The 24,260-nt window shown below is 38.9% G+C and overlaps 1 protein-coding gene across 1 annotated transcript in view; it reads right to left on the bottom strand.

The window, feature by feature from the left end:
• The window catches only part of JPH1 (junctophilin 1), a 115,061-nt gene that overhangs the window by 71,866 nt on the left and 18,935 nt on the right, over positions 1–24,260 (bottom strand). The gene's annotated exons all lie outside the window — the stretch shown is intronic.

The following is a 24,260-nucleotide window of genomic DNA, read 5'->3' on the forward strand; positions in this document are numbered from 1 at the left end:
TAAGTCACCAAGTAAAATAAAATAAAATGCGCAAATCTATGTCTAATCAAACTGAATACAGATAATCTCACTCTCAGAGATGCTTCAATAAGCTTTTTCTCAGACTGGACACCTTCCAGGCCTGGGCACAATTCTTTCCCCTGGTACAGCTCTTGTTGCAGCTTAGGTGATAGCTAGGGGATTCTTCATGATGGCTCCTCCCCCCTTTGTTCTGTTCCACCCCTTTATATATCTTTTGCATAAGGCAGGAACCCTTTGTCCCTCTGGGTTTCCACCCCCCTCACTGGAAAAGCACCAGGTTAAAAATGGATTCCAGTTCAGGTGACATGATCACATGTCACTGCAAGACTTCATTGCCCACTTGCCAGCACACACATATACAGGAAGACTAACAGGTAAACATAGCCATCTGCAGACAATGGTCCTTGCTAATGGGAGTCATCAAGATTCCAAACCATCATTAATGGCCCACACTTTACATAATTACAATAGGCCCTCAGAGTTATATTTCATATTTCTAGTTTTAGATACAAGAGTGGTACATTTCTACAAATAGGATGATCACACTCAGTAGATTATAAGCTTTGTAATGATACCTTACAAGAGACCTTTTGCATGAAGCATATCCCAGTTACGTTATATTCACTTATTATCAAATCTTTATAAAACTATCCCAGTTACATTATATTCACTTATTATCATGTTTTTATAAAACCATATAGACTGCACAATATCACACTGGACTTCAACTGTGAAATGAATTTGTCCTGTTTTCTCAGGTCTAGGAATGACCTTAAGTTATTGGGTGTAAAGACCTTTCCCTCAGGAATATGGATTATGCAATTTCAAGCCTCTAAATGTCTGCTTCATCCTACCCATTTTACATATTATACATTAAACTTCTTTTACAAGATCTGGGGTTCTTACATAGTGATCTGGATCATCCTGGTAGGACTTCAAGCTCCCTCTAATCCTCTGCTGACAGAGAATTTAGCTTTTCACTTGGATGTTGACCACTGTTAGTTACACTGGGTCTTCGCATCGTAGTTTAGTCCTCTGGCAACTATTTCAAATCCTATGGACTAGGGTGAGTGAGTGGGTGAATGAATGGGTACATGGATATGGGAGCAGGAGGAGGAGGGAGATATTGATGGGCTACAGTTAAAAAAAAGGTGGGGGGGGGTAGTGAAAGGGCAAGAGGAATGTTTTGTGAGGGAAGGAAGAATATAAAATAGGGGAGGAGGTAAAGAGCACAGAGGGCCTGATTTTTCATTGTTTTGCATAGCCATTTACACCTGATGAAAGTCAATGCAAAGCAGGTATAACTCACTACCAAGCCAGAATTCTCTGCTCATCAACATCATTTTTCACCTACTTTGCACAGATGTAAATGATAACAAGGCCGTGCAGAATCAGACCAAGTGAAGGGAAAGAAAGATGCGAGAAGCTAGAATGTGAAAAGAAATACAGGAAAGAAAGGAGAAGAAAAGTGGAACAAAGCCAGAGAGAGAGAGAAAGATCAAACAAAAAGAAAGACACACAAAGTGAAAGGTGAACAAGTGAGATGGGGATGGGATTTCTATTCACTGTCCTAAAGTTTAGTTTCTTCTAATGCATATTTAACTTCAAACACTAATGAGCACTTTGGATAAAGGTATATTTTCTTAAAGAGTCATCACCTCTGTTCCTTCAGTTGGATGTTATAGCTCACAATAAACAGGCTGTGAGATCTCCCAAGAGGTCCCCCGGCATAACCTAGGATTACCAGAGACTTGCCACTCCTGATATTTTTAAGATAATAGAAAACCTTTCAGGCCTCCTTTAAACAGCATAAAGAACACACACACAAGGGGGAAAAAAAAATATCCTTTGCAGGTCACCTTTGAATTTCAGGAGACATGGCCTTAGGTTGTGTGGCTGGCACCACAGGTATTTTATAACCTGACTAGGATGCTTAGTCCTCAGTTTAGTAGCTGTTGGGTAACATTTCCAAACGGGGTTAAAATTCCTAACCCTGTGCACTTAGCTCAACACATGATTGGGCTCCAAAAGCTTAATTTAAATATGAAACCCATTATGAAAATAACATTAAGGATATTTTAATGTGTATATTATTTTTTTTAAAATCAACCCATTAAGGGCGTGATTATGTTCCCATAGAAATCAAGGGCAATTTTGCCACTGATTTCAATGGACATAAAAATCACACCCTGATGGCAAGGTAAGGCTATCAGACCAACTAGGACTTGTTTTTGGAGTATTCATAAAAGATATCCATGATAATTTTTCAGCACAGTGTGTTAGCCAAGTGACACCCATTAGCATTGAAATACACACTGTTAATTCATATTAATTACACTTAATATCCTTCCACCCTGTTTTCTCTAAAACATTAAAAAAAGACATTTCTTCAGTGAGCTCTGAAACGTCTAGCAATCTTTGGCAGAACACCTGTGCATTTGTTGGAAAAGAAACATTCAAATTAGATTTGTATTTCTGAACACTAGATCTGTCTTTCAATCTAGTTTTGCCTGGGGGCATTCAGACCCTGAAGTTTTCTAGGAGCCACAGATCATTCATAACTTCTGGGTTTGTTAAAAAAATGCAGATGAATAAATTTTGAGCACAGTCAGCAACACAGCAGATGATAAACATACATCTGTGTGCAACGCGGAGAGCTGATGATAGCACAGAAAAGATGGGCTACAGTTTCAGCTGTTAGCGGGCTATATTCCTGTCAAATGCTGATAAGTTCAACTCCGGCATTGCCTTATTTAGTCAGACTTCTCTGCTGACACACTTAAGCACAGTAACAAATGCATATGCTGTTTCCAGTCTGGACAGGCTCTTGCTCCTCCTTTTAGTAATACTATGACAAATATTAAGTTGCTTAAAACTTTTTATTTAGGTTTATTGAAGGAGCCTTATTGGCTTGTTTTTTTTTAAATATACTACCAGTTATTTATCTGCCCTACTAACAACTGTCTAAAGTGTGCGCCTATGTTAAGAAAGAAAACTAATCATAAAAAAATTACAGCTATTTCTATAAAGGGGATTTTTACCCTATACGTCAAATAAGTCTTTTAGTCTGGAAGACAATGAGAAGACATTCAAGTAAACATGTATGTAGTGCCTGTGAATTATGTGTTTTGTTTTTTAAACATTGGACAAAAGTTAGTAATTTAGTTCTCTAAAGAGATATAATGTATCATTTTCAACTGTTTATTCCTTCAGAATATTCCTAAACCAGTCAGAATAGTTGCTTTATTTGATGTTGTATGACAAAAGAGAATAATTTTGAAATATGTTTTCTATCTAAAGAACCACTTTGCCAATTCTCACTTTGCTAATCTGATAACTCACCCAATAGACTCACCCCATTTCTTAGAAAAGATTTAATAGCAGACTGCTGTACTAAGGTTCCTCTGTAAAGCTTCATTATTTTTATCAACTATGCTCCAGTGCATTTACTAACATATTATGAAGTATAAATACTTAAAACTAAACTGTACTTGTCAAAGTAAATTAGCAAAGTACATTTTGTGATGCAGTATCCCTAAAGTTTTGTCGTCATGTTTCTCTTGCTAATTGGTAAAATACAGTAATCCACATTGGGTCTGCCAGTCATTAGCAAGAATTGGCAAGATTCTGCTGTATTATATTTCACAGCTACTGCCAAAAGCAGAACTCTTGAGAAAAGAAAGATCCATTGAGAATCACATATTTAGGCACCTTTGGAACGATTATGATATATTCTGTTATTTGTTTAATATGTCATATTACAAATTGGCAGATTGTGAATGAGGATACATCTATTGAATACAAGCTGTTTTTCAAACATGAACGACTTGCCCATTTTAAATAGGGCCCCTAAGAACCAGACGCATTATGGCTGCATGATTGTTATGTTGTAGGTGTTTGGTTAAAAAGAGTTAAGCTGTGAGTTAGGCTTTGTCTACACTGGCAACTGAACAACAAAGCTTTTGTCTTTTAGAGCTGTTAAAAAAAAAAAAAAACCCCGGAAAGACAAAAGTTTTGCCATGACAAGTGCCAGTGTGAACAGCACGTTGTCGGCAGGAGCCCCCCTGCTGACAATGCAAACGCTGCTCATTGGAGGTGGACATTTTCTGTCAGCAGGAGAGCCAACAAAGAGCGGCTACACTGCACAACTTTTAGCGGCATCACTGTGGCGACACAGCCATGTTGCTAAAAGCTGTAGTGTAGACAAAGCCTTAGTGTTGTTAAGAGAGAGTTCACTGTCACATATTTTTCCCTTTCAGTTCACTCTAACACTTTCCAATGAAAAACAAGATTGACTCACAATGGGCTTTTGTGTCCAAGTAAAATCAACTATAGCTCATTGACTGTTTATCTGTTGGCCCATGGATTCAGCATTCAAGCAAGTCAGTAGCAGAGTACTTGACTGGCTTGAGCTGCTGCGACTATATGAATGTAGGGTCTCCCCACAATAGCAATGTCTGACCCAGTGTTTGGGTTCCCTGCATAGTTCTGAAACATGGACCTGATTCATCTCTCTCTCAACAGTAAGAAGCAGGAGTAACTCCACTGATGTTAATGGAGTTAGGCCACAGTAAATCTCATGTGACAAGCATCAGGCATATGGTCTAGTCACAATTCTTTCCCATCTACACTGCAGGATCAAACTGGGATTTAAGTTAACCAAATGGACTACACCTCTACCCCGATATAACGCTGTCCTCGGGAGCCAAAAAATCTTACCGCATTATAGGTGAAACCGCGTTATATGGAACTTGCTTTGATCCGCCGGAGTGCGCAGCCCCACCCCCGGGAGCACTGCTTTACCACGTTATATCCAAATTCGTGTTATATTGGGTCGCGTTATATCGGGGTAGAGGTGTGTACTAGGTTTCTAGGTAGTCAATGGACTTCTCATAAGGGCAGGAAATGTCAGTGACTTTCATGAGTGAGGGAAATCTCTTTTGTTTAAAAAAAAAAAAAAAAAAAGTAAATGCTCCTTGTGTTTCAAATGCTTAGGGCCTTGTGCGGATACAAAAATGTGGATCTGCATCCACCAGGATCAACCTGCGAGCCAACCCGCGATCCGCTAGCCATCTTTTACCTGTTTCCGCAGCCGCAACCACAGCAGCAAGCCATTTCACAAGGGCTAGCGACGGGGGAGAGGGCGGAGGGAGATAGTGGGGGGCAGGATCTCACAGGGAAGAGACAGCGCGAGGGTGGGGACTTAGGGTAAGGGGCAGCGCGGGTCAGGGTTTCGAGGAGAAGAGGTGGCATAGAGGGGAGGGCTGAGGGGAAGGGGTATCACATGCTGCTCCCGGGGCTCACGAGCAATGGCACATGGCAGCAGCAGTGCGTGTTGCATCACAGTGGGGCAGAGGAGTGGGGCGCCTAGGCCCCGCCTGCTCCAATCCCAATGGCCAGGAGGCGGGCCCTGCCGCCTACGAGTCAGTGGGCGAGGCCTGGGACTGGGAGCGTGGCCAGTGCTGCCGGGCCGGACCATGGTGGGGATGCTGATGCTGCCCGAGGGGCCCGAGCTGCTGGACAGGAAGTGGTGCAGCGAGCGGGTGCTGGACAGCCCCAACTCCAACCTGCCGCCCAGCTCCAGCCATTGGCTGCTGGCCCTGAGCGCACCGCGCACCCCAGGGTGCCCAAACTGGACGCCGCGGGCCAGGCGCTGCCGGTGAGTAGAGCCTTGCGTGGTTGTATCTGCATCTGATCCACTATCTGCAAAAATGGTCCACGGATATCCGCAGATTTGCAGGGCTCTACAAATGCTGTCATTAATCAGGGTATGGGGGCATTCAGTCCATAATCTATCTATATGGCCCTCATCACTGTAGTATCAGAGTGACTCACAATTATTAAACAGATTTTATCCTCAGAATAGTGCTGTGAGATAAGGAAGCACTATCCCCCTTTTACAGATGAGGAGCCAAGGCACAGGGTAGATTAAGTGACTTGCCCAAGGTCACACAGGACGTCTGTGGCAGAGCTGGAAATTAAACCCAGATTTGAGTAACTGCCCAACCTTTTAGTCCATCCTTCATAACCATAAATCTACGCTTAACTAAAATTTCACTTTAGGTTTCAAGTTAACTGGCAAAACTAAGTTAATAATCATGTTTAATACATGTCTTCTCAGATTTTCTTGTATTTTCTGGGCCTCGGTTTCAAAAGCTGCTTGTTAGTGCTAAAAATTAAACTGCAGCAGTCTATATAACCAGTTATTTCTACTGTAAAGGTATATTGCCTATTAATTGTCTAGTCTTAATTACACGTAAATGCAGATTCTCTTTACTAGAGATCTAATCTACTTGTCAAAGTATGAAACGGTGTTCTTAATTATGCTCATCAAATAAAGCAAAGAGAATCAGGTTTCCAGAAATATGATTCTTAGAGACCAAACTGAATTTTCTTTATGGTATACATTCTGTCACCCTTACCGATGCTGAGTAATAAAGTAGAACCTCAAACTTACATACACCAGAGGTACGAACTGACCAGTCAACCACACACCACATTTGGAACTGGAAGCACACAATCAGGCAGCAGCAGCAGAGAGACACACAAAAAAAGGGAAGGGGGCAAATATGATACAGTGCTGTGTTAAACAAACTACTAAAAACGTAAAGGGAAAGTTTAAAAAAAAGATTTGAGAAGGTAAGAAAACTATTTCTGTGCTTGTTTTATTTAAATGAAGATGGTTAAAAGCAGCATTTTATTACTGCATAGTAAAGTTTCAAAGCTATATTAAGTCAATGTTCAGTTGTAAACTTTAAAAAGAACAACCATAACGTTTTGTTCAGAGTTACAAACAATCTCCATTCCCAAGGTGTTAGTAACTCTGAGGTTCTACTGTACCTTACTCTGTAATGATTCCATGGGACTACTTGCAGAGTAAGGTAACACTCAGCTTCAGTAAGGGTGGCAGAATATGAACCCACATATTTGGGTTTTAACAGAAGTTTCTTTTTATGGAAGGGGAAGGACAAAAACTGGCAAGAGAATTTCCTTGATGGAAGTAAGAACGTGATGCTATTTTAAACATCACTATAGCCTTCTGAAAAAAGAAAGTGAGGAATGCAATTTCCCTCCCCTCCTCCTTTGACATAGGCAAATAAATACCACAAGAAAAATCATGTTCAGAGACAGACGCATCAAAAACTATGGAGTCCATAGACTGAGATGGGGAATAAAAAGAATTAAATTAAGATGCTGTAATATGCATAATACTGTATCTTAGGGGCTATTAAACCACAGGATAAATCTGTATGCTACTCCCATTGAGTACTAAGAGAACTCGGCTCAAGACCATTCTGCAAGTACTTTAGTCTGTTTAGAATTGCAAGGCAAGCTAGAGGAGCTCTGGCCCTCCTTCCAACAACAAACAAGAAGTGGCCCAAGATTTGCAATAAAAAATGGCTCTCTGGGTTTTAGTAAAATGCATACATTTGTCTGGCTTTCCTAATCTCCTTTTTAATTTTCACTCATGAGTCAGGCCAAGAATTTAAGAGGTTCATTGGAAAGGATGAAAAGTTGACACTTAAGGCAGCAGGCTGAGAATCTGAGGAAGTTTTTTCCCCCATGAGCAGCTGAACTGTCTCTACTTAATTAATCGTTATGGTCCATCTGATAACTACAGATGTCTTGTTTTAGCCTTTTTTAAATCCCCGCCTCCCACCCCCAAAGAATGTAAATTATTGAAATATTTTTCCTTGGATGAAATCCTGACACCACTGAAGTCAATGGAAGTTTTGCAACTGACATGCATGGGACCAGGATTTCAACTGCATGAGTGTTGGATTTTACGGTGAATAGATTCAAACTAGGCAGGTTTAGGTCAGCCTTTCATCCGGCATGGATAAATGGAGAATAATGCAATTCACTATGTGGATGGGGTGCTCCTTTTGGTGGAGACCTTAAAAATGGAAGTTTTGTCTGCTGTATATGGATACTAATATCCCAGGCATTTTTAAGAGTAGGCAATTTTCTCAGTGTTCTTGGCCAAATTTCCTCCTCATCTACTGTTGGGCAGCATTCACTGGTTGGCTGTTGATCTCTACCCCAGAAATAGCTGAACAACACTGGATATGACTGCTGTACAGAGTTTGTGAAGTTTTTTGGGATCCTTCAGAATGAAAGGCACAATATACAGGAGTAAAACAATTAGCTGATATCATTACAGCCCATCTGGCATGTTGTGCTGAAAATAATAGTAAAGACTACTGCAGCCATCTCAAATGTGACATGCTGTTAAAGGAGGCTAATCAAACAGGACATGGGCTTGAATTAGAAGACGAGGACACTTCAAGCACATGGGTCTTTTCATATAAGCTTCCTACAAAGAGCTCTTTGTTCTGAAAATGTATTTTTGTTAATTCTACATAACTGACTCAATCAGAAAGAAAGACACCCACTATTTAGAACATTAATACACTTCCTTTTCTCCTGTAAGGACAAAGGCCTACTTCTACTAAAAGAAGTCTCACGTTTTCACATGTAGATATTCCTGCTAGCTACTGCAGTCCTCCAGGTCCTCTGCTATAAAGTGAAAACTCAGTACCAGTTTTTAAAATACTCTGCTTGAAGTAGTTACTTTAGCCATGTGGTCCAATATAGCCTCTTGCCCCCTATATGTTTATTAAAATAGCAAGAATTCATGATGACATCCCTCTGTATAAGGACATAATTGAAAGGCCCATCTATAACTACAATAGAGCCCAAAATTAAAGAGAGGGATGGCCACCTTACATAGGCCTGCTCACATTCTCTCATGCTGTTGGCAGCATTTCCACAAATCCCACCAATACCCATTTGCAGAAGTGGTAGGGCCCAGTTTTCTTTTAAATCCATGCCCATTGCTCACAAGATGGGGATAGTCATTCCTCTAAGAGAAGAGGCTAGAGACAGCTTGTCATCTTCTTTATAATAAAATATGAAGATCACAGTTGATATTGAGGAAGACTATTAAATTCAGGTCTGGTCCTGTTAAGAGTGTGTCTTTTTGAGTCTCTATATTCCTGGATCTATTGAGAAAAACAAGGTTCAAGAAATCTTGGAGGGGAAAAGAGGTTTGTTTTCCCTACTCTTATTATATTGCGGTAGCATCTGAGAGACCACAACCAGACTCGGATCCATTGCATTAGGCACTGTACAAAAACATAATAAATTATAGTCCCTACCCCCAAAGAGCTTACAATCTAAAAGACAAGATGTGACAGGTAGATGAGACAAACAAGCAGGTTGAGGTAGCATGAGGGTAATAAATTAGGATGTGCAAATTCTTAGCTGGTCAGTTGTAGTGATCACAGCTCTCCATTATTAGGTTGTACTTTACCATGTGCCTTACCACAAAGATGAGTTGTGAGGAGTTGCTCGAAGAGAACAAGGTGGTAGACTTATGGCTTTTGACTGGGAGAAGGCTAGATAAAAATCAATGATTTTTTAAATTTAAATAAGTTTAAAATGTAAATTAAATACATTTATATTTTAAAAAGAAAAATGTATTTAAAATTAAATTTGAAATTATGACAATCTATGTTAAAGCCTACACTTACTACAGTACAATATATTAAAATAATTTAAATTAAGTAACTAATAATAAACCATATGTTTGCTGTTGAAGTTTTAAAGAAAGGAACCCCCCAGAAATGCTGAAAGTCTCTGGTTAAACACCTGGAACTAGAGTTTGTTAAAGTGCTAAACGAGCTGTTGACAGCAGCAGCCTTTTCTGCAGTGCAGAGGTCCTGGAACTGAGGGTGCGGCAGCACCCCCTGGCTTGAAGTGGTTTCCATCATTTACAGTTTTGTTCAATGGTTTTCAGCACCCCCACTATACAAATTGTTCCAGCACCCCTGGTGCAGAGTGAATAAACTGAAATGAAGAAAATATTCTACTAGTTCAGTTCAATGACTAGTTCATTCAAAGTTAAGAAACCAATAGGGAGCTGAAAAAGCCTGTAAGTTTATTTTCCTCTTTCAATCTGTCAATAAAAACTAGATGTGTGACAATAAGATGTACTATTCTAAAATACTGAAGGGTTTGGTGACCAGAAACCATCAGTTTAATTAACTGACTATACCTAATACTTTGTTTAATAAATCCATTCGTTTTATATACAAAACGTTTTGATTAACTTTTGTTCTTACGTATCTAGCACATTTATGTAGTTCTACTTAAAATTAAAATGCTCGATTTATGAATTTTTAATTTAATTCCAATTTCCATCCAAGTAGAGCTTGACACAAATCATAAGTAAAATATTAATAATCTAGTAAATAAGAAATACATCATTCAACATTTTGTAGCATAATAAAAAATGTAAAAATTAAGAATCTGAATACATGTATATTAAGCTATATACAGTAGAACCTCAGAGTTACGAACACCAGAGTTATGAACTGACCAGTCAACACCACACCTCACTTGGAACCAGAAGTACAATATCAGGCAGCAGCAGAGACAAAAAAAATAACAACCTCTCCCCTCCCCCCCCAAGAAAAACAAAACAATACCATACTGTGTTAAACGCAAACTACGAAAAAATAAAGGGAAAGCAGTATTTTTCTTCTGTATAGTAAAGTTTCAAAGTGGTATTAAGTCATTGTTCAAATGTAAACTTGAAAGAATAGCCATAACATTTTGTTCAGAGTTACGAACAACCTCCATTCCCGAGATGTTCGTAACTTTGAGCAATTCTACTGTAATTGCTTAAATAAGTGTGTATAGTTATAGTATATTCCCCTGGTTAGCAAAAAGTACTATCTTCATTGTAAAGGCTATAGTTAGTTGCAAATCATCATGTTTTAATGGTTATCAGCCAATAAGAATCAACCTTTCTTTAGAAAGGCAACTAAAATGTACAAATGCAAAACAAGATTAAAATCAATTATTTAAATCAGGGTTTCCTAATTGCGGATTTGAATGATTAAAATTGGTGCGTTAAAACACTTTGATTTAAATCAATCCACCCTGACTGGGAATTTTTCTTACTTATAAAGGGCAGAGGTGTGGGAGAAAGCACAACAATTCTTGCTGAGGAAGTGGAGAACCATCTCCTTCAGGCTGGCATTACTGGCAGAACAAAGGCAAGAATCAATCTTGTGATCAGATAAAATGTTGGAAAAGGAGAGCGGGGCTAAACTGTGGAAGGCTTTGAAAGCAAGAACAGGAAGTTTATGTTTAATGCATTGGATGATGGGGAGCCAATGCAGAGACTTAATTTATGCTTTTATTATTTATTTGCATTATGGTGGCACCCAATTAGAATCTGATTATGCTGGTTGCTGGTACAAACAGATTATATATTCAGAGATTTTAAGGCCAGAAGGGATCATTATGGCATCTATTCTGATTTCTTGAATAACACAGGCCACAGAATTTCATCCAGTAATTTCTGCATCAAGCCCATAGCTGAGCTAGAACATCTCTTTCAGGCAACATCCACACTCTATTTTAAAACTTTAAGTGACGGAAAAAACCGACTGTTTCTTTTTGAGTTGTTTTGATGGTTAATTCCTTCATTCTTTAAAAATTTGCACTTTATTTACTCTCTGAAATTTTCCAGCTTCAAACTTCCTACCACTGGATCTTGTAATGCGTTTGCCTACTAGACTGAAAAGCCTCTATGGGAATTTCCCCCCCACATAGATACTCACCTCCTAAACTTGTCTTGGATAAACAAGCTTAATAAATTGAGCTTCTCAGTCTCACTATAAGGCAGACACTATTTTCTAGATGGTAAATAATTCTCATAGGCCTTTTCTGAACCCTTTCCAATTTTTAAAAAAAATTGTGGACACTATTCCAGTAGTGGGCTCACTAATGCCATATACAGAACTAATTCCATCTTCCTACTTCAACTCAATATTCTCCTGATTATACATCCAAGATTTGCATTAGCTGTTTAGCCACCACATCATACTGGGAACTCAGATTTCAGCTGGTTATCTACCATGACCCTTAAGTCCTTTTCAGAGTCAATGAGTTCTAGGACACATCCTCATTCTGTAACTGTAACCTACATTCCCTGACCCTAGATCAGAGGTGTCAAACTCATTTGGATGAGAGCGTCAAATTCTGTGTTTAATTATGGTCTGTGGGCTAAGGTATAAATTCAAGAGTATATACTTCTGGTAGTGTGCAGTGGAATGACCACTGATGTCTATAAGATGTTTGCACAGAAATCAAGGGCAGAAAATGGCCTTTATGTAGTAACTAAATGTTTAGTTATTTGTCTGTGTCTTACTGTTACAGATTTTTCTGCTGAGTAGTAAATGCTCCCTTTTAGGTACCAATATTTCTGCCCTGCATTGTTCTTGCTTCCTCACCCTCCTCTTTCCCTGTTGTTTTCTCTCCATTTCCTTCTCTGCAACAACTTCAAATTCACAGCTCAGAGTGCTTCACTCCCACTCCCTACACTTTGGGCCCTTTGTTTTCATTTTTTCAGGGAATTTATCGATTTTATGACTACAACAAAAATGGGTGAAAATCGGTGAAAAAAACTATTATTTTTTTCTGGGTAAATATCAGGGTTTATTTTGGTGGCCCGAAGGACAGGGGGAAAAGTATACAGTAGATTAATGCTTTGAATGGAATTCAGTGTGGTTTGCTGCAGAACTCAAAACAGAACTCAAAACATAATGCCACCTCTGAGTTTAAGAAAACAATATAACTCTAATCCCCAAATAAAACTTTTCATTTGAATAAATAGTTTACTGTTGTAGACTTAGCACTATTATCCTATAAATAGTTACATTGAATAATTGGGCCACACTATTTGCAGCGCATACATTCAACTTCATCCTTCTCTCCTGTTGTTTTTTTTTTTTTAAACTTTTGAATACTTCCTTGTGTAATGTATTCTGATACAGATTTTCGTTTTCTTCCCATTTTAGTGGGTCAAATCTTTAAACCGTTATGTGCTAACAGCTTGAAATGTGTACGTGGCGAGAGTGGATTCACCAGTACGTTCAGATGTGCACGCACTTCAGAGCTTGCATGCCTACCTGTTTATTGTGTGTATCTTCTAGACTAATACATAGCCTTACTTCAATTGTCAGCTTTTCATATATGCACAGACTAATGTATTATCGTAATACATATATCTCATGAAATGTATTGTATTTTCCTAATAAAACAAGTTATTTTTTATATATTTGAATGATACAAAAGTAGGGTGAAAATTGGAAAAACATTAATAATATTTTTTGTAAAACCTGGGACTTTTTTGGTAAAAATCGGTTTAAACTGACAACAAAGGAGCTTAGCTACACTACAGTGATCAGTGATTAAATAGTTAATGACAACCGAGGTGTCATCACTGGGCTTTAGTGGAGACACTCCAAGCAGAAGAACAGAGGAGTTCACCCTTGAGTCACTGGTTCAAGCTGTCTGGAGACTCAGGCAGCCATCACCATATCAATTACATTCAGTTCACATTTAGAAGGTTATCGCTGCACCCATGGGGCTAGACACTTGCTTTTAATTTTTGAATAAAATTTTAGATCCTGTGTTTATGTCGGACACCCTTGCCCAAACTATGTGACCTTGCATTTGGTTGTATTAAAGAACATGTTCTCTGAGTGAACCCAGCTTACAAAGTGATCCAGATCACTCTATATAAAAGCCCTGTACTTACTGTTATTTACCATTCCACCAATTGTCTCAGCTATGAACTATAGCAAAGAGAGACAGGCAGACACAGTCCCTGTTCCAAGAATCTTCAATCACTTGCTCTAAATCTTTTAAGTCTAGGACTCCTGAAGGGCAGGTTCAGAGGGAAATCTAAGCCACAAAGCACTTCCATAGAGCATAGAAGCTACCCATCAGGTGGAAGTCACAGGTAAATTTAAAGGCAGTAGTGTAGAGAAAACAGCATCTAGAAATATAGAGACAGTGGTTTCATTTGTGGGGAAAAACCAAATATCTAAATGGGTACAAGGACAAAGTATATTCTCATATCAGTTTCAATCTTGTGAAGTGTCTGGTGAAAATATATATGCTGCCTGCCACAGTAAAAATCTACTGGGAGGTTTTTGACCCTCAGCCATACTCTCTCCCCAGCAGTTAATTTACACATCTTAGACTGTTTTCAAAACAAATGTTAGTATGTTGATCCCTCTAATAGACTCTTAGCCACTACTCTGTAGCAGGTTTAAGATGAATCGCTCTTTCTTTCCACTAAGTAAAAAGGGCATTCTATTAAGGAGATTGAGGAACAGCAGAAATGAGTCTTTTTAATCTGCTGAAGTGAATGTTGCATATTTTTTGAGAACACCTGTATTCGCAATGTCAGGGTCCTAAAGGGAATAGTGAGAATTAGCAGAAATTTCTTGAAGAACCAACTAATGGAGAGAGGGCTTTTCTTCAAGCAAGGCCTGCAAGATCAGCAGCTAAATCTAGGTAAGGGCTATTAACTTTTACTCAGCTTCTAAATATCTCTAAGGGCAGTGGCTTGTCACTATTTCATAGAATCATAGAATATTAGGGTTGGAAGGGACCTCAAGAGGTCATCTAGTCCAACCCCCTGCTCAAAGCAGGACCAATCCCCAACTCTATGATTCTATGATACCTATGGACAGCTGGCCGAAGGGCATGAAAAAATCCCTGAAAGATACCAAGCACCTCTTGTTGAAATAAAGTGGAATAACCTATTAACTTGTTTGGTGGCAGTTGTTGCCAGTTCCTGGGAATCAGGCCAAGAAATAACCACAAACAAAGGTCAAACTAAAGTAGTACTGAGGGTTGATGTATTGCTTGCTTCCCTTATCTGCATTATTATACTCACACACACATTCCAGTCATACTGGTGACAGGCTGCAGGTGCGGATGTTGCTTTTGATCTTAGGTGACTGAAACTGGCCAGGTTCCAGCTTCCCAGAGATCGAACGGCTAGGCGACGAGAGTCCCCGAAGCCCCTTCGGATCTGCGGGAAGGCTCTACTGCTTCTGGTCCGGTCCTGAGTTCTTGCTGTCATAGGTTACATCTCTCGCTGGCTGCTACTGCTGTAGGTTTATATACAGTCCCATATACACCTTGATTATCCTTACACAGTAATATTTCGGTTCAAGCCTTGCGACTGGTTTCTTACTCTCATACTATACCACTCATTCCTTACATATTGATTACATATTCATAAGCATGAATACAATTGGTAATATAGCTTTAAGCAAGCCCCTCACATCAGCGAGGACTTCTGCTGCTGTTTGTGGTTCAGACAGGAACAAGATAACTGGCATAACAGGAAACCCACACAGACTCACTGCTTGAAAGGCAGATGCGGGGGGCCGTGGGCTGCCCCTCCTCCCCCTGGAGCAGGAGCTGCTCCTGCCTGGCAGAGGCCAAGCCATGGACGGGGCCGCGTCCGGCTACAACAGTCATATATAATGGCTAGAATCCAAGAAAAGAATAGCAGCCCTTCTTCTTCTCTTTCTTTCTCTCTTCAGTGCAAAAAAGATGCTTTTGAGTTACAGCATTAACTTAATGCTAGTACTATTTACATAGTGCATCATGTTTTTAGAGGAGCTTAGAGTCTAAGAGCTCAAACCTGCAAACATGTAGATGAGTACTCATGCCAATTTACATATATAGCACACAAAATTTAATCTAGCTTAATAACTCATTGTTTAATATATAAAAATATATTTGCCGCTTGAAAAAAAACCCAAAGTAAACAAAAAAACCCAACATGTTTTGAAAAGATCTGTACTATGCAAAAAGCCAAGATTTTCAAAAGTGACTAGTGATTGAGTGTGCACTAAAGAGCCCTGATTTTTCAGAAAGCAATGAGCATTCAACCTCTGAAAATCAGCCCCCTTTACGGTGCCTCAAGTTGGGTACCCAAAACTACTAGTCACTTTGGGAAACTCTGGACACAGAGTTTAGTGAAAATGACTAGTATAAATTAGCAAAGGATCCCTACTGGCTTAAGTTTCTGGAAATAGTTCCTTAAAACAGATGATCTATTTAAATGAACAACTGGAAGGGAAAAGAGTCTTAGTTCCAGAAACGGGTCATTGTGACCCAAATGCCCCTGGCATATGGAAAGCTTCTTTGAAAAACGAAAACCCCATTTTATTTCAGATTTGCATTCTACTCAACAATGGTTCTAATAGGAATGATTGGAATCTGTTTTGAAAATATATATTTTAAATCCTTAACAGAGCTGGGACTGAAATAAGACTTTCATGCCTTGCTATCCTTAGGTCACTCTTCTCAACCACAATGCCTCTAATCGTATGGACTATAGAACCACAAATCACATTAGAGAAAAATTTTAGTTGCAAATTAGTTCTTTTTTCTATCATTAATTCTAGAAAATTTAGATATATATCCAGTAGATTTAGACGCTACCAAGTCTTCTAGGTTTATAGTCATAGAGATAAAATAAAAGTACTCATATAGTGAAGTTACATTTGGTGATGCATAAGCCAGGATGGATTGATTTTAATCATGTTTTAAATCACTGATTTTAATCGTGTTTTAAATCAGCAAGCAGAAAACTTTGATTTAAATCACAGGTTTTAATTGTTTTGCATTTGTACTTTTTAGTTTTCTTAAAGAAAGGTTAATTCTCATTGGTAATTATTATAGTATGATGATTTGCAACTAAATATAGCTTTTGCACTACATTTGGTGATTTTTACTAGCCAGGAGAATACTGTAACTATACACATTTATTTAGCAATTATGTAGCTTAACATACATGTATTCAGAATCTTAGTTTCTACATTTCTTATAAAGTTGGAAAATGTTGAATGATGCATTTCTTATATATGAGATTATTAATTTTTTACTTGTGATTTGGATGATTATTATTTCTATTTGGATGGCAATTCAAAATACACAATTTTAATTTTATTAAATACTACCCCCTTCAATGTGCTGGATACATAAAGGTTGATCAAAACATGCTTTACATTTAAAACGAATTGTTAAACAAAGGTAGTATGATTTATTAACAAAGGAAGCTGTAACTGAGGGACCTGAGCACTATAGTAACCCCTGGCAGTCTGTCACAGAAGTGCAGTTATCTCTGCCTCAGTTTCCCTTAGTTAGTTCAGGGATGGAGCCTATGTCTGTCTGTCTGTGTCTGTAACTCCAGTCCTCTGGCTGGATTACTTGTCTCTCCTCTTTTGGGGCTGAAAGGAGTCAGGCTCCACCCAAAGTTCTACGGGCCACTTCAGTGGAGCTTTCTCACAGGGTCTCTCCTAATCCATTTTCCGGCACAGCCCCCTTTATAGATTTCTTCCTTTCTTTCTTCAGAGCAGAAATAAAGTAAGTTAAGCAGGAACACAAGACAAAGTCCCATATTCTGTTATTATTGCCACCCCTGCTCAGGGTTCTTGGCAGTCTCTACCCCGTCCGTGCACAGATGGTAAGGGGCCTCGGGCCCAGAGACCCTGGTTAGTGTTTAACTCTCCTACTGCTCCCCTAGGCTGCTTCCCACCTCAAGGCCTTTCAGGCACTTCCTACCTGGCAATCTTCTCTGATCCCTTCTGGCAAAACTGGTATCTCTGGGCAGCTTCCTCCAGTCTGAACTCGTAGAGTCCCTTCACTGTGGCTCTGACTCCAGCAGCTGCCCATTTGGCTGGGCTGCAACCTTTTATCCCGGCTGTTGTTAGCCTTCCCACAGACTACTACCGGGGAGATAACCGCTCCATTTTTTATACCCTTTGGTGTCTGTTGTCTTGTAAGATATACACACCCCATCACAGAAGTATTCACTATAGTTAGGGAACTGAACTAATTGTTTCTGGTCACCCTATCCTTCAATATAACTAGTAGATTACACCCTGTCACACCGAATTTTTTTCATAGATTGGAAAAGCAAAACAAGCTTTCCTGCTTTTTCAACTCTCAATTAGTTTCTTAACTTTGAACAAACAAGTCATTGAACTGAACTAGCAAAACAAACTCAACTGAAAAGAAAAGAGCAAATGAAGAAAATATTCTCTTCTCTGCATCAGCAGAAGGTACTGCTGTCAAAAGCTGGTTTAGCATTTCAGCAAACTGTGGTAGCAGGCGCATAGCCAGATTTTCTTTAAAATTTTGGCCATAAATGTACCACTTAATGTTATTCTTTGTATTTAATTTAAATTATTTTCATAGATAAGTAAGTTCAGGTTTTAAACAAATTGTCATTTTCAAAAAGGTCTAGTTTTTGAAAATAAACCAATTAATGTAATTTAAAATAAATAAAAATACATTAAAGTCCACTTTTGAGTTAAAAAATTATTTGATTTTTTATCAACCCTTGCATAGGCTTAACCATTTTAAGTGTACTATAGGCTGGACTCTCTTTGCCCATTTTGGAATAGTGAAACAATAGGCATCTCAAAAGATCCTTTTCTGGGCAAAAGAATTCTAGCCTGATCACAAACAAGTCTGACATCCGTGACTGTGGAGATGACTTCACTGGATTGGAGAACAGTTGAAGACAGAATAGGAGTTGGAACTGGTAGACAAGTTTGGAATTCAGGAATGCCTTCCTGAAAAGCAGTTGCTGTATCCCCAGAGCTGGACTAAGGGTTTGGGAGTATATCTAGTAAGAAAATATTTGGCCAGGAGTTAAAGTAAGGGGGAAAGACAGCTCCCTTTCCTCTGCTAAACACACAAGGGCGTGCCTCCTCATCTCTCTAGCTTGGTAAGCAGTGCTCCCATTCCCCCTTAGCTGGCATGGTGAGAACTTTACCCCTCCCCCTTTTCAATCTACTTTAAATAATGGTCTTGCTATGGCCAAGTGATGATTAGAAGTAGATTTGCCTCTGAAGATTTAGAAGAGATGGGGAGATTTCCTGGAAGATGAAGACCCTGGTATTGCCCCAGTAAAAGAATAAAAAGGACTCTGACTAAAATGGATCTCAGAAATTACCTTTCAGATATATCCATGGTTACAATCTTGTACTGCCAGATGTTGTATTTTGCGCCTCTGAATTGTAGGGTGGGTTTTGGCCTGACGCTGCTCCCAATGAAGTCAGTGGAAGTTTTACTATTGACCTTCAACAGCAGCAAAAAGTTAGATCAACGCCCAGCACTTTTGAAAATCCCATCTGTATTGTATTATGAACTGCTGAGGCAGGATCCATATGCTATATACAGGACCAAGTGTGCACACAGCTCCAGGGTCGCCGAGAGCAGATTCGGGCCCCAGTGAAAAAAAATTTTCGGGCCCCCCAGCAAGGGCGGACAGGTTAAACAGGGCCGACGAGGGGGGAGGGAAGCCAGGCCCCAGTAATTTGTACCGGCTTTCCCCCCCTCTCGTCGGCCCTGCACAGCTCACAGAAAAGGTCCAAGACAAATACTTTAAAAAAGTCATCTTATGATTATGCCATCATCAGGGGGCTATATTTCACAGCTGTTACATAGCCACAAAATAACTATCATATTAAATTCAAGATCATTTTACAGCTTTTTAATGAACATGAGACTGCAGAATGCAAATGAACTAACATCAAATACCTATGTCTCAAAACTATAACTCAACAGTAAATGGTTCATAAGTGGCTTAATATCAAAGTTGAAAAGCCATTACAATTTTGCTTCTGCCATCCCTATGTTTCCCTAAATAGAATCTTGCAAAACAATGTGGAGAAGTTCATGTATTAACTAAAACTGTTTTTCATATTCAAGTTTTTTGGAACTTTAGGAAAGACCCAGTAAATTTTTACAGAGCTGTCATTCTGAATAACCAAACCACATATTCCATTGTCAGGGAACTCTACTCAATGCTGGAAGCACAATGCTGTCAATTTTTCTAATCTGTCTGCTACCAAAGGTTGTTCCCAGGAGTGCCACTAAGCAGTTGTTCATTTGAAATGCTGTACATTATTACAGAGAACATCCGTGCATATCAGAGATTCAGGTTTCTACCCAAAGTTGCTGAGCAATTTTTCTTAATAAATTATCTTAATCTTTTTCTATTTTTTATTATTAAATTATAAACATCTATATAATTATTATAGATAGAATCTCATTTCCAAGACACAGGAAGTAATACTAACTACAGCTTTGATATACTCCTCCATATCCAAATATTCTGCTGCAAGACTCCCTGCTGAAACTGATGATGAAATCTACATTAGAAAAAAGAAGCCCAACTACAGGGGAGTGATATTATCCCTATGAATATATACTTAAATAACTGAGATAGCCAATTTGATTGTTTTTAATAGTGCAATTGTAACTTGAGGATATAAACAAGAAGAATTAATTTATATTTGGACATTTCACCATTCAGTAACTCGCCAAGTATCTGGAAACTTAACACACACATATAGAGTAATTAAATTCACAATATGAATCTAGCCCTCAATAAATAAATGAAAGTGCTTCTTTATCCCAAAGGCAACCTCCCACTACTTGAATAGATTCGTACAACTTAAAATATTACTGAACATTATAGGAGTACAAAAAAGCCACCTTGGCATTCTGCAATTGGTATTTCTAGATATAGGATTTGGTGAGTGTCATACAATATTTTCTAGTCCAACGCTTCCAGAAATAAACTGCTTTTGATTGACAAAATAATAGTTAGAAAGGCATCAGATGTATGGATAAAATGTGCATTTTAGTCTAGATTTTTGGTACATCTGGAATTAATCCCAATAGTGAAACTGCCCCATAGAAGTAAGGATATGATTCCAGATAAATGTTTAGCACAAAGCCCCTCATTTTGTTTAGGCAAAGGGTTTTAACTGACGTGCTATAACATTAACTTGGACTGATCACACATTATCTTACATTTTACTCACCTTACTATTCCTTGTTTTACAGCTTGCCATTACAAAACATTCAACACCACCTTTGAGCTCTTTTGAAGATGGTTGTGAAACTGACACAATGAACTATTATTAACAGGACTTGAAAATTCCACTTGTGCTGCTAGGTAAGTAGGAATATTTCTTGGGCATATCCCTTTACCTTCTGTAGAAACTAAGCTTTCATTAAGTTAATAAAAAATTAAGCTTCTAGCCATTATAGTTGTGGAAACAGCTTTCCAAATGTGATCCAAGGGTGAATCAATGCAATGATGTTTGCCCAAATCTGAAGACTGACAAGAATCAGATGAAGCAGTCTATTTTCATTGCTATTTTTCAGATCCCTTTGGGTAGCAGTGAAAAATGACCAAAAAACAAACCCAAAAAAACACCACACCACACACAACTGTTTAATTTCATTCAGATGGGGCCTGGAAAATTCTGAGCAACAACAGATGCATGTCCTGAAGCTATTTACTGGGAAGGGGAACTCCAAAAATGAAGGCTGGAGAAGAGTAGAGTAGCAGAAATGTGCCTTCCCCCATCTCTCTGCAGCAGCCAGTAAACTGAGGGAGGGGTACAGTGGAGGAGACACATCATAACAACAAGAAAACTAGGGAAAGTTAAAGTAGAGGAGGCTCTGGAATGGGAAGAAAGAACAGAGAGAAAATAATTCTGCCCTTTCTGAGTGCTGGAAGGGAAAATTTGGGATGGCTTCAAATTCATCAGATGTATACTAGCCAGAAACTAATATAAAAAAATATGGCTCCATGAGCAGTGTCCGGGCATAGCACACTGATAGGAAACGTAGTGCCTTCTCTTTCGTAGCAACTAAAGGAGAGCAGGGGTTGGCTTCTTACTTGGCTGTTGTTCCTGAACTTTGGACTTCTTGCACCCCATCTTTCATAGCCGTCGTAGCTGTAGGTTTAGTCACGTGGCTATTGGGTGTCTGGTAAAATTCCAAGTCCTGTGAGGGCTGTGAATGTTTAACAACCTGCATGGAATTTGGAGGAAAGAGCACAGGTGCTAAGAGGGAAGAGCTTGGAGGAGGCACAAGCAAATCAGTCTGTTTGCACATGGCTTGAATGCTGGCTACAGCATCTCTTTAAATGGTTCTCTTGATAAAGAGCCAGTTTCATTTTAGAAATATGGAGTCCTCTCTTGTTATTACCAGCATGCAGTACATGAAGCAAAGGGAGAAGCTGATTAGATAAACTATGGTGGGGGAAGAGAGAAAAAAATACCCTAGAGAGAACTCTGGCAGGGGAACCAGGGAAAGGGAGTTTGGGAAGAAAAGACAGAAAACATACAATAGTAGAACACCACAATATGGGGGAGAAGGGAGAGAAAAGAGAGGAAACAGACACTGACGTCAACTCAGAAAAAGAAAGGAATAAAATAGGAAAAGTGGACTAAAGACAAGAAAGGGAAAAAAATCTAACAAAAATAAGAGTAAGTAGTAACTAAGTAGGGCTGGTCAAATAGTATCCAGCAAATATATTATTCAGTTAATTTTACAGCATTTGTGGAATAAATTATTTAATTAATACTTTTTGTGGTATATGCACAGTTCAAAACTATTCAGCAAATATATTAGTTTAATACAGAAGGAATTAATCAAATACCGGTAAGTTAAATAAATTACTATAGTAAGTTACATTAAAAAAAAAAAAGAATTAAATAGAAAATTGATTGATAACATTGCACTTAAATACAGTACAAATAAACAACACATGACTTTTATTCCTGTAAGGGAAGAAGCTTGGGGGAAGGGAAGGGTTGTACAGGCAGAGGTATTTTTCTTCCTAACAGGTTTAGTTTTCAAACTAGTCGGTGCCATGTGAATTTCTCAAGTTCTGATTACTAGTAAAATATTCATATAGTTAACAAACACTAAAGATGATGAAATAAATGCATTAGTATGATCAAAAAATGTGACTGTGATGCTGGCAGACCAGGCCAATTCACTTATGTATTAGTATAGATCAAAATGATTATTAAATGTATAAAAGAGTGTATTTGGTGTTTAAACTTCATGAAAACTAATGGGATATTACTTGCATTGTCTTCACTTAGCAATATCCTGTTATAATGTTATTAACATTTACATTGTGTAAATAAATAACCAAATGAGAAAGAAGCCTTGTGAAATGCAAATGAAGAACTTTAACAGAAAAGTGCTAATTCCAAAGCAAGTGGTCATTGAGTGTGATGATCAGAGGTCTAAGACTCCAAATATATTCCTTGCTCTCTGTCATCAAAGGAAAAGCCAAAGCAGGTAGTGACCCTGTCAGTATGTTTTCGTGAGAAGAAACTGTAAGTATGGATTCAGAGGAAGATCCTTTATCTCTGGACTCTTACAGGGAAGTGTAGCAGGTGCAAAGTGGAGAGCCCCAGAGACAATCTGGGTACCCTGAAAAGACTTTTGGGAAAGTGGCAGTTTAGTACATCACTGTCACCATTTGGATTTACAAATTCTGACTTACTTTTACATATATTTTACCTGCTTTAATCTCTCAATAACTCATTTCCTTTTTTTATCTAATAAACCTTTAGTTAGTTTACTATAGAATTTGCTACCAGTGTTATCTTTGGTGTAAGATCTAGAGTGCCAATTGATCTGAGGTAAGTGACTGGTCTCTTTTGGAATAGTGAAACAATAGGCATCTCAAAAGATCCTTTTCTGGGCAAAAGAATTCTAGCCTGATCACAAACAAGTCTGACATCCGTGACTGTGGAGATGACTTCACTGGATTGGAGAACAGTTGAAGACAGAATAGGAGTTGGAACTGGTAGACAAGTTTGGAATTCAGGAATGCCTTCCTGAAAAGCAGTTGCTGTATCCCCAGAGCTGGACTAAGGGTTTGGGAGTATATCTAGTAAGAAAATATTTGGCCAGGAGTTAAAGTAAGGGGGAAAGACAGCTCCCTTTCCTCTGCTTCCCACAGGGATGTGCTGGCCACCACTTCTCGCAGCTCCCATTGGCCGGGAACGGCAAACCGTGGCCACTGGGAGCTGCGGGCGGCCGTGCCTGTGGACGGTCAATGTAAACAAACTGTTTTGTGGCCCGCCAGCAGATTACCCTGATGGGCTGCAGGTTGCCAACCACTGGTCTAAGGGGACTGTCTGTGACTCCATGGTAACACTGATATAATGATCCAGGAGTTCACATTTGTTACTGGCTTGGTGAAATCTAATTACAGAAAACACCACCAGCCTGGGGTGTCTGTCCTGCTTTCTGACAGTCTGCCCTGAGGTAGGCACTCAGTTCTGAGCCACTCCAGACAGCATGACAGTTACCGCAGAACATTTTGATAGGAAACAGTAGGTTAATTCATTAACCTTTTACTTTCACCTAGGTTCAAAGTTGTACTTCAGATTACAAGTGAAAATGCATCTGGTGGTCTCTTCATTCTAAATAGACATCTCTCCATCACAAAAGCTCTACTCCAAGTCAGAAGAAGTGACAGACACTGCTCAAAGGCTTAACTTTTGGAATGA

This window comes from Terrapene carolina, unplaced genomic scaffold, assembly GCF_002925995.2.
Source record: "Terrapene carolina triunguis isolate 2854851 unplaced genomic scaffold, T_m_triunguis-2.0 Scaffold58, whole genome shotgun sequence".
NCBI lineage: Eukaryota > Metazoa > Chordata > Testudines > Emydidae > Terrapene > Terrapene triunguis.